The sequence below is a fragment of the Oryzias melastigma genome, linkage group LG10, assembly GCF_002922805.2.
Source record: "Oryzias melastigma strain HK-1 linkage group LG10, ASM292280v2, whole genome shotgun sequence".
Classification (NCBI taxonomy): Eukaryota; Metazoa; Chordata; class Actinopteri; order Beloniformes; family Adrianichthyidae; genus Oryzias; species Oryzias melastigma.
Genome location: NC_050521.1, coordinates 3,135,898 through 3,146,646, shown reverse-complemented (window position 1 = coordinate 3,146,646; position 10,749 = coordinate 3,135,898). Strand labels below are relative to the sequence as shown.

The 10,749-nt window shown below is 39.5% G+C and overlaps 1 long non-coding RNA gene across 1 annotated transcript; it reads left to right on the top strand.

Annotated features, from left to right (window-relative positions):
• Window positions 1–7,040: 7,040 nt before the first annotated feature.
• Window positions 7,041–9,828, top strand: LOC118599205. The gene is made up of 2 exons (XR_004948502.1): window positions 7,041–7,517; window positions 9,025–9,828. It is a non-coding gene; the product is annotated as an uncharacterized LOC118599205 (long non-coding RNA).
• The last annotated feature ends 921 nt before the right edge of the window (window positions 9,829–10,749 follow it).

The window sequence follows — 10,749 nt, the reverse complement described above, 5'->3', positions numbered from 1 at the left end:
TGAAGTGAATGAAGCGATTCTCTGTTAAGAAAGCTTTATATTCTTCATCATGGTTCATGGAAAATTTAGTTATGTAATTTCTTCTTTATATATTTTAATGATAAAATGCCATGTTTTTTTTAACATTGTGAGGTTTTAAAGAAATACAAAGTATTTATTTTGACTTTTAGAAATCCCCAAAGTTCTTTCAAAGTAAAATTATTTTCAGATAATTTTCTGACAATTTTGAAGAAAATTTTCTTGTGCTCTAAATCCTCAAAAATAGATTTTTTCATACATGTTGAAATGTCATAGATCTGATTCAAAATCACATTTTGAAGAGTTTTTAAGTTACGTTGGATTTTAAGCATAGTAAACATAGTTTGAGGATTTCAATGTGGATGAGTATCATTTAAAAACAAAGTAAGGAGAGAAAAGCTGGTCTGCTGTCTCCACTTTGACAAATGAGGACATCAACATATAAGAATTTCCTAATTTTTTTCACGAAAAATAGTAATAGTCATACAAAAGTGATTCAAATATAAAGAGCAATCCTCCCCAGCAATTGACAGTATCATTTGAATTAACAGATGTCTGTTTTTATATCTTATTAAGCTATTAAAAAGAAAAAAAAAGCATTTTTGAAAACATTCCAGCTTGGTGAAAGTGTCCCTGATGCCTTCCTGTCACCAGCATCCTGCCGCTCCATTGAGACTGGGAACTGGCACTGATAAATGAGATGAAATATGATTTGGACATCAGACAGCAGGGTCTTCCTCCAACTCTGTCCTCCTCTGGGAACAGAAGAGAAAAATGACAGAGGAAGAGACAGCGAGAAACTGAGTAAAATAAAGATAGTAAGTGTGGTAATCCGCCAGAGGACACTGGAAAGAAAAAACAAGAATTATAAAAAAAATACACCAAAGCTTGTTTATGCAGTGTGGGCCATAAAAAAATGCATTTCTTTTGTTCTGCAAATTTAGTGTGAATCTGAAAATCTGATTTTTGGACAAAAACTCAGAATTTTTTGCTTATGAAGTTGCATCCTGCTGTCTCTTTGAAACACAGCTTGTACTGTTCTAAATGGAACCAAGTCTGACTTGATGCCAGTGTAAACTAGCCAACCGAAAGTACTATCACTGAACTGTAAAACACTCTGTTCTTCTGCTTGAGCTTGTAATTTCCAAAAAGACAGCCGCTAACTGTGCAAGTTCTCTCTCCTAAAAAGATGAGTGAGGCCAGTATTTTCTTTTTAACTTTAGTACACCTTAACTACACCTAATTGATTTTTATGGCTTTTTCTGAACATTATGATGGAGCAAATGTATTTGAATAAAAAAGTTAATCTCTCTCTCTCTCTCTCTCTCTCTCTCTCTCTCTCTCTCTCTCTTTCACTTTGCTGGTATTTTGGCCAACGAATCCATGCAGCTCTCCTCTAGAGCAGTGATGTTTTGAGGCTGTAACTGGGCAACACAAACATTTAACACCATCAAAAGTTTCTTCATTGGGCTGTGAGATCTGGAGGCAGGTCCAGCCACTTCAGGACTCTGAAATGCTTTGTTTGAACCTACTGTGTCATTCAGCCATGTTATATCTTCAATACCATTGCTGATGGAAGAAGGTTTTCTCTCAAAAAAAGAGATTACAGGTCTGTGAGAGCTAGAAATCTTGCTTATTTGTGGGTAACCAAATACTGATTTTACCCAAAAATGTACCCAATGTAGCCACAAGGGGGCCCAAGCCAGGGTCTCATTGTGCCGGTCCCAAGCCCGGATAAATACAGAGGGTTGTGTCAGGAAGGGGGTCCATTGTAAAATCTTTGCCAAACAAATATGCGAAACAGACCTACGAAATTCATACTGGATCGGTCGAGGCCCGGGTTAACAACGACCGCCATCGGTGCTGTTCACCGACAGGGTGGAGATGGAAATTGGACAACTTGGCAAAGGATGCTTGGTTGATTAGTTAGTTGGTTAGTTAGTTGTTTAGACTGATGGTCTCTCCTTTGTTTGTGAGTAGAGCTTTATGAGAGGTGTCTCTTCATTCCTTTCAACTTCCTGAAAAAGAAGTCAGATTGATGCAGGTTCAACTTTCAACAATAATTAATATGTATGGATTATTGTTCTGCACTAAATGAGAAATGCATGTTGCTTTTTTAATGTTCAGTCTTTAGGGTTATTTGTGTTTAACATTTTTAAACCCAATCTTTTATTCATTTTGTTTATGTGGACATCTTTACTCACTTCATGCTCTAAACAAAGTGGCTTTCTCAGTTATTTTGCAACTGTAATCATATATACAGTAATTTGGTTGAACTGTAAATTCTTGCACATAATTTCCCTTCCAGATCTCTCCATGCATAAAATGGTGGGTAAGCTCCTAGAGAGGGATTAAGAGAAAGATTTATTTGTTTATCTGGGTGTAATGAATCATCTGCCATTTATGCTTCACTTTGAAGTTTGTGCTGCCTCAAGCAAATCACATCAGCCATCCGCCAGTGATTCACTGATGAGTTACATACATGTGTCAGATGCATTGAGACCATCACTGACAGGGAAACAAGAAAACACTCGACTTTCACAAACTTTAAAGTTAAAAAGATCTCACAGCTAGAAGACAAACGAGAGAAGGAGGACCAGTTGAACTGTAGGAGTTAAAGGACAAACCAGTAATTTTACACTGTCAGAAGCTGAACAAGATAGACATTAGCACAGGTTAAAACCACCAGGTGGCAGTATCGTACTGTGATTCTGTTCAGTATTAATCTCTTAAAAAAGATGGAGGTGGAAAAAGGGGAAGCTCATGGATTTCTTTAACTGTTTTAAATATATTTTTTGAGCATACAAAATCTTTATGAGGATTTGGAGTGCATGCAAAAACAATGCAGGACTAGAACTGCATGTTGTGACTTTGTAGGTAATATTTTAAAATCAACAAGTGAAAAAAGTGCAATAGTGTAATAGAATTGTATAAATAGGGTTGAAAAAACTAATAAAGGAAATTAGATATTTTCTGTGGACACAAATTCTCATGTGGTGAGAAAAATGTGTTAAAGTTACATATGAATGACTGATTAGTTGGGGGTGGCCGTGTGTAGCGGTAGGGCGGTCGACTCCTGATCGGAAGATTGCTGGCTCGATTCCCGCCATGCGTTGAAGTGTCCTTGGGCAAGACACCTAACCCCGAATTGCCTCTGGTGGAAGGTTGGCGCCAGTGTTTAGCAGCGGAGCCACCACCAGTGTGTGAATGTGTGAATGGGTCTGTGACTGTAAAGCGCTTTGGGTCCTCGAAGGAGGGTAGAAAGCGCTATACAAGTATACGCCATAGTTGCTCTGCAGAAAATCTGCTGCAGTAGATTTTAATAAAGAGTTTTTTCCTCTTTTTAGGCCTGAGAGCTGGATTACTCTGCTTTGATTTTTCTGTGTTGAGCGGGTTTGAAACTGTAACTGTCAGTGAGCGTGGCTGTCATTCTTCATGTGATGGACTGCCGACCTGCCCCTGGCCTCTCCCTCAATGCCAGCTGGGATTGGTTCCCACCTCATGGACTCCCAGAAGGACAAGGAAAGCAGAAGAATAATTTAAAATGACAGCAATGAGATTTAAAAAAAAAAAAGATTTTTAAATGTCATGATCCACTTTGGGACATGTTTTATCATTTTATAATCCAAGCCATAAGAGAAAGGTAGTTTGCCCTCTCTCAGTGGGTGGGGTGCTCCTGCCTCAGATGAAGGAGTTTAAATATCTTGGGGAATGGGGATCGACTTAGTGTTTAAGGTTTGTTCTTACAGGCACTTTGTCTATGGCATAATGCAATGTTGCGGTCAACTTCTTAGATTAGTTGATTAAGTTTTGTGAAATGCCAATCAAATGCAAAGAGATTATTTTAATTGAACATGTAGGACTTTTGGTGGAGGAGTTTAAATATTTTGGGGTCTTGTTCACAAGTGAGGGAAGATCAGAGCATGAGATCAACAGACGAATTGGAGCGGCGTCTGCCGTTATGCTGTCACTGTACCGGTCCGTTGTGGTGAAAAGAGAGGTGAGCCAGAAAGCAAAGCTCTCAATTTACCAGTCGATCCTCATTCCAGTACTCACCTTTGATCATGAGCTCTGGGTCATGACTGAAAGAATGAGATCCGGATGCCCCCTTAGACATAAGGTGAGAAGCTTAGTCACAAGGAGAGAGCTCGGAGTAGAGCCGCTTCTCCTCAACATTGAGAGGAGCCAGTTGAGGTGGCTCGAGCACCTGGTTCCTCCTGGACACCTCCCTGGAGAGGTGTTCCGAGCATGTCCCACTGGATGGAGGCCCGGGGAAGACCCAGGACACACTGGAGAGACTACGTCTCTCAGCTGGCCTGGGAACGCCTTGGGGTCCCCCCAGAGGAGCTGGAGAAAGTGATCAGGGAGAGGGAAGTCTGGTCAGGCTGCTTCCGGATGAGCAGAAGAATATTGATGGATGGATGAAGGACTTTTCCATGAGAGTTATTTGGAAAATGTCCTTTAACCCTCACTCCTCAAACACAAAGCAGCTAAAGCTTTCAGAACACAACACATGGGAACAGCAGAACATTTTAAACACTCTTATATAAAGAAAAAAAATCTGCATAATTGGATTATTATTAAACTGAAAACCAAAGTGCAGGTCAAGTGAAATAGCATCCTGATATGATGACTAGACCTGATTTTGAACACATTGGTCACCAATTCACCCTAACAGACATCCCCAGGTCTGGATAACACAAAGTTGTCTTAATCCTGGGTAACACAACAAACAAACTACCTCCTGCAAAGCATTTGAGTATACAAATTTCACAAATATTGCGCAGTATAGGTTGCGAACATACTTCTATATTTTCCCTTTATTTAGTAATGAGGGAGATTTTTATACAGCTTTTCTTCTTGGGAACATCTTATCTTACTGATTGGTGATTCACCAACGTCAGTGATTAAGACTGTTAGGTTTTGTTTTTCTGTGACCATGAAACTGAGCAAACTGAGCTGCCTCTCAGAGATCCTGTACATACATTTTTCAAAATGGATTTATCTTGAAAGAAACTTCAAGTCAAAACTGCAGCTGCTGACAGACGTAGCTTTTTGCCATTAGGAAGGATGTTGGTTTGATTTCAGAGGCAGAACTCTAAGCCACATGCTATCACTGATGTATTAAGTGAATGTGGCAGGTTTTGTAAAAAAAAAAAAAAAAAAGGGAAAAAAAAGAAGAAGAAAGAAAAGCATAACTAAAAAATCAGAAACACAAAAATTATAACTTTGTTGTTTTGTTTTATGACCTGGTCTAGAGCAAATGATCTTACTTCCACTAATGTCCAGCAAAATCCATAATGCTCTATAATGTCCATAATGCTCTTACCATTATTGCTTCCAACCTGAATACAATGGGTGGGCTTAAGTTCGCAACCAATGTCAGTCTTCTGCTTCTGAACGGACACATGCACGCGTACGTGCACTAGCTCGAGGTCAGTGAGTGAACTGGGTGTGAAACATTTGCCTTACCGCAGCATGGTGCTGATTAAATTAACTCCCACTCCTGCATTCTCCCTTCCACAAGCTGTGTCAACCTGACTGCAGAGGAAAGCAGAGAGAAGATGCTGACAGTGACAGCAGAGACAAAGGCGCACACACAGAGCACTTTACCGCTGTAAACTCTCACTCTTTTAACCACATCCTTTTGAGGGGAAGCTCTTTCAGCAACAGTCAGAGAAGCAATCAATGAAGAATAATTAATGAACCTTGTCCACTGGGATCAAACGTTTCAGTGTGTTAACATTGAAGAAAGAATCAAGAATACTATATGTGCTGCAGGTCCCAAAGTTCATGACTTTCCAGAACGTGCCACATCTTCATCCAGACTAGCATGTGCAGAGAAAACCCAGGATATGCTGGAGAGACCATCCCTCTCGCCTGGGTTGGGAATGATTTGGGAGGAATCGGCCATGGAGAGGAAAGTCTGGGTGTCTTTGCATAGACTGCTGCCCAGCCCTGGATAAGTGGAAGAAAATAGATGAACGAAGGGATGACATCTCTGGAATCACACCTTGCAGTGCAGCCCCTCTACCTTACTGTGCTTCGAGTTTTGAATCAGTTTGAAGAAAGCTGACCATGTTCTAATACTGGCATGTCTCAGGGTACTGCGTGGGTGGGGCTAAACTACCATATTTTCAGAACATTTGCATTTATCATTAATATTTAAATACCAAATTTATTTTGACATTTATTTTTAGTATCTAGAAAAAACACTTATGCTCTGATACATAGGTCAATAAACTTTATTCAGGACTCGTAATCCAATCAGTGAACAGGAACACATAATCATTAAGCAGTACACATAAAGTACCAAGACTACATATGTTGACTATAAAGATAAATAAAAATGCAATAGTCAAAATCTACATAACAGATTAAAATAGTTTAAAAAGCATTACTTTAAAGCACAATTGTTAAAAGGCACAATATAAATTAATTAGAACAGGAGGGTAAGAAGGCAGTTCCTCCAGTGTTTCCAGGTACTAGATCTAAAATGAATGGCACTAAACTTGATGTTGTGTATGGACCTAATAAGATGCTTTTTAGTGAATTCCAGCCTACACATGAACTTAAAGTATAGGGGGCGCCGTAGAGCATGTAAAATGTTAATTCTGTTAAAAACAAACGGCTCACTCGCCCTTGTCCATCTAGACCAGAGGTTTCCAAAGTCAGTCCTCGAAGGCCGGTCTCCTCCTACTCTTCCAGACACCCTCGATTATCTGCTGCTGATTACCTGGATCAGGTGTGTTTGACCAATAAGGAGCTTCAATGGCAGGTTGGTTGGAGAACATCCAGAACACCGGCCCTCAAGGCCTGACTTGTTAGTTGCTGACCACTGTTAGAGTATATATTTATATTTTACATATTTAATATTTATATATTTTATCCATCATGTTTAATGATGTTTACTTTTATATTTAGCATTGAAAACAACATATTTCAATATATTTCAATATATTTCAAAATAACCCATATGGCAGATTTTTTGTGGTAAATTCTGACATAAAAAAGCCACCAAAGTCAGAAAAGTCTGATAATTATTGATGAACTTTTACATTTGGAGTCCTGTAGCTTCTTATGGGGTAAGATAACTTATTCATTCATTCATTTTCTTAGCCGCTTTGTCCCTTTTGGGGTCGCGGGGTGCTGGGGCCTAACCCGGCTACTGATGGGCAAAGGCAGGCTTTTACCCTAGACAGATCGTCAGTCTGTCGCAGGGCCTCAATCACACACACATTCACTCTCACATTCACACCTAGGGACAATTTAGAGTCACCAACCCATGAAGCATGTTTTTGGCCACTTTTTTATTTATTTTTTATTTTTATTTTGCCAGGCGACAACAGTGGATCATACAGACAATTAAACGGACCCTGGAAGTGGTGGCAAAAGAGAGGTGTTAATATGAGAATCACCCCAGCAGACAGTGGAGGGATCCCCCTCTTTCTGCTGCTGCCATTCTGCTGTCTGCCCTCTGGTGACGGTGTTTTGCCAAGGTACATCTCCTATCTGTCATAATTCAGTGCTTCAGTTCTGTCATGTTCTGGTTTCCCTGTCAGTCTCACAATCTTCAGGTCAAATCATCCACAGCTGTCTTCATTTAGTTAATTGTCCTCAGCCTATTTAAGTGTCTGCTCTTTCATTGGTTTGTTTTCTCCTGGTTTTATCATGTTTGAGTTTATTTAGTAAATCCCGGTACAGGCGGGGCACTCCAGGTCCTGGACCGGTCCAGATGTACCCTTGATTCGCCCATCACTACCCGGGCCAGGTTCTAGCAGCACCGTGACCCCGAAAGGGATAAGAGCTTAAGAAAACTGATAGGAATGACAAAAACAGCTAAGCTAACTCTGAGCTAAAGAAGGCTAACTGGGAGCCGAGCCCAGCCTGGGTCAAAAAGAAAAATCAGAAACAGAAAGAAAGTTGGGGATTCTGATCCTACTGACTTTTTAATATTTTTTGTTTGTTTATATAGAACCAATAGTCAGCTGACAGTCTTCTATAGCTCTGAGTTAGCTTTGCTGTTTTTGTTTTGTCATTCTCTTATTTTCAACTAATTTCACACTCATTTTTTAACCACCTAACGAGTAACTGGCATGTCCTCTACTCCTTTCAGGATGTTTTCCAGCACTTCTGGGTCTAAAATGATCCGCTGCTGCATTGTCTACACAATCAGTTGTTGCAGCCTGACAACCACAAAATAGCAGATCGCTGTGTTTTGATCTGATTTATTACATTTTAAACAGCTATGGCTATCAAGATAATGTTATTGTTGGGGCATCAATAACATTCTTAAAATTGTATTTTAGTTAAATAAACTTGAACAGACATGCACAGTTTGATCAATCAATGTTTAATCCTGTGACCTCGTGACATATTTTTGACAGTTTGTGAACAGAAGAAGATCGTAGTCAAAAAAACATGTTAAACGTAAAACTAAATGTATTCATATTTTTTTCTGCAAAGTTGTGCACAAAATTTAAATTTGTCTTTAGGAATACAACTTATTCTTTATGAATATGTTTCTTATTGACAGCTTCCTTACCTTATTAGCTTCTCGCTAATCATTCTGTGTAGACATTCAAACAGGTCTCAACAGGAAAATATTGCTTAAGACATACATGATGAAAAGGGCCTCTTAACAGACAGCATAATGGCACAAAACAGGTACACAGGATGTATAGAAAGGCTGTCTAAGAGGGGTCAGTCTTCCCAGTCCTACCTCCCACCCCCCACATATTTTTGTCAGAATCCAAATGTGTTCAATATTCTGACAACATCCTACCAGTGGTTAGTTTTACCATCAGTTTAAACCAGAAGTGAGCGACTTTCTTAGCTGAAAGGCTGACCAAATCCTTCCCTTTTTAAATCCTTTCTTCATTATTTTGTCACATTGATGCCTCATGTTACATTTAAACTGAAGGCAGAGCAGGGGACCATCAGGAGGGTAATTCAAATGCTGTTTCGGTCAACTCTATTAAGTGTAATCCTCTTAACATGCTACAGGTGAATGCAGCACCCGACCGCTGCCGAGGAGGAAAGTCGTCACATTGAGGGTTTTCAGCCTCATGTCAGCAGAGGAGACACTAAAGCTGCCGCTGAAGAGGAAAATGGAGGATATTAAATGGGCGACTTGGATGATTCACGTGTGAAAGGTTTAGAATGTGCACCTTGAAGAATTTCAGAAACTCTACTGTATACATTAAAGCACGTGCATGTGGGTGTACTAAAGATTAAAAATGAGAAAAAAAAATCATGGCAGTGTAAAAAGACCTTTTAATTCCAAAAATGACTATTTGAAGAAGTCAAGGAGAAAAAATATTTTCAGGATTCTTCTGAACCAAAGCATTCATATCTGCAGGTGTTAATAGTTTCCTAAGCAGTTCTCTGTCATGCAGAACTTACAGTTTACAGAGCTGTGACTTTCACGATTTTAAATAAACTGGGTTTTTTTTCTGAAACTACTTTCAAACACACACAAAATAAAACACACACACAGTACCATACTACATCCCTTCAAAGGTCCAAAATCAGAAAACAAGTTGCATTGTGATTTGATAAAGTCCCTCTCTAGTCCATAAACTCAACAACTCCACCCATCCATGTTCTTAACCGGGTTTATACCTTTTGGGGGTCACAGGGTTACCTGAGCCTTTCCCAGCTATGGGTGAAGGCAAGACACAATCACTGCCATACAGACTCACACATTTACACCTAGGGACATTTAAAGTAACCAGTTAACCAATGAAGCATGTTTTTGGACAGTAGGAGGAAGCTGGAGTGCTCGAAAAAAATAAATAAATAAATAAATGCAGAAATTGAACATGGAAACTCTGAAGAGAACCAAGGCCTATGAGACAGAATAACAGTGGTTGATTAAAGCACTAACCACTATGCCACCCTTAACAGCTACTTGCAGGTGAAACTATTTGTTAAAGAAAAACATGCAAAATAAATAAATAAACAAACAAATAAAGATCAGGCTGCAGACAAAATCAAATGGCCCTTGCAACCTTTTGGCCCCAGGCCAATTCAAACCCTCCTAGGCTAAGGTGTAGTAGACGCATGCACCCTTCTTCAGTTTCTTGTACTTTCTACTAATCTTCCTTTATGGCTCTTTACTGGCCACAGTCTATCAGGGATTATAGTCACTGAAACTCCACCCCTCTACCAACCCCATGATGCTTACAATCACTTCAAGGTTGCAGTTTGCTGAATAAATCCCCCCAGCAGCTCTTTGCAGTCTTTATTCTCACTCTCAGCCTGCTTCTATAAATCAAGGAGCTCTGCCAGATTAACCCCGCCCCCTCCTCAACCATTTTTATCAGAACCTTAAGCAGTCCAGGTAGAACATTGTCATACAATCAGAATAGAATAAACTGAAGCTTCATTGTTCCCACGAAGTGGAAATTACCTTGTTATTGTAACAATCCTCTAGCTAGATGAATGATGACCTGTAAGTGACCTTTTGAGTCACCATGGGGACGAATCAGTGAAAGGGTAGCTCAAATATGTTATGTGTTTACATTCCCCAAGCTTATAGACATCTGAGTTGATGTTTGTGGCAAAACTACATTTCTGGGCTTTACTCAACAACCAGGTGTTTAAACTCGACCATACAGTTGACTTAATCCAACACATTAAATTTGAAATAATTTAAGATGAAAACTGCATTTATGAGTGTTTCTTTATTCAAATTGTGATGGATCAGAAGCAGATAAAAACCCACAG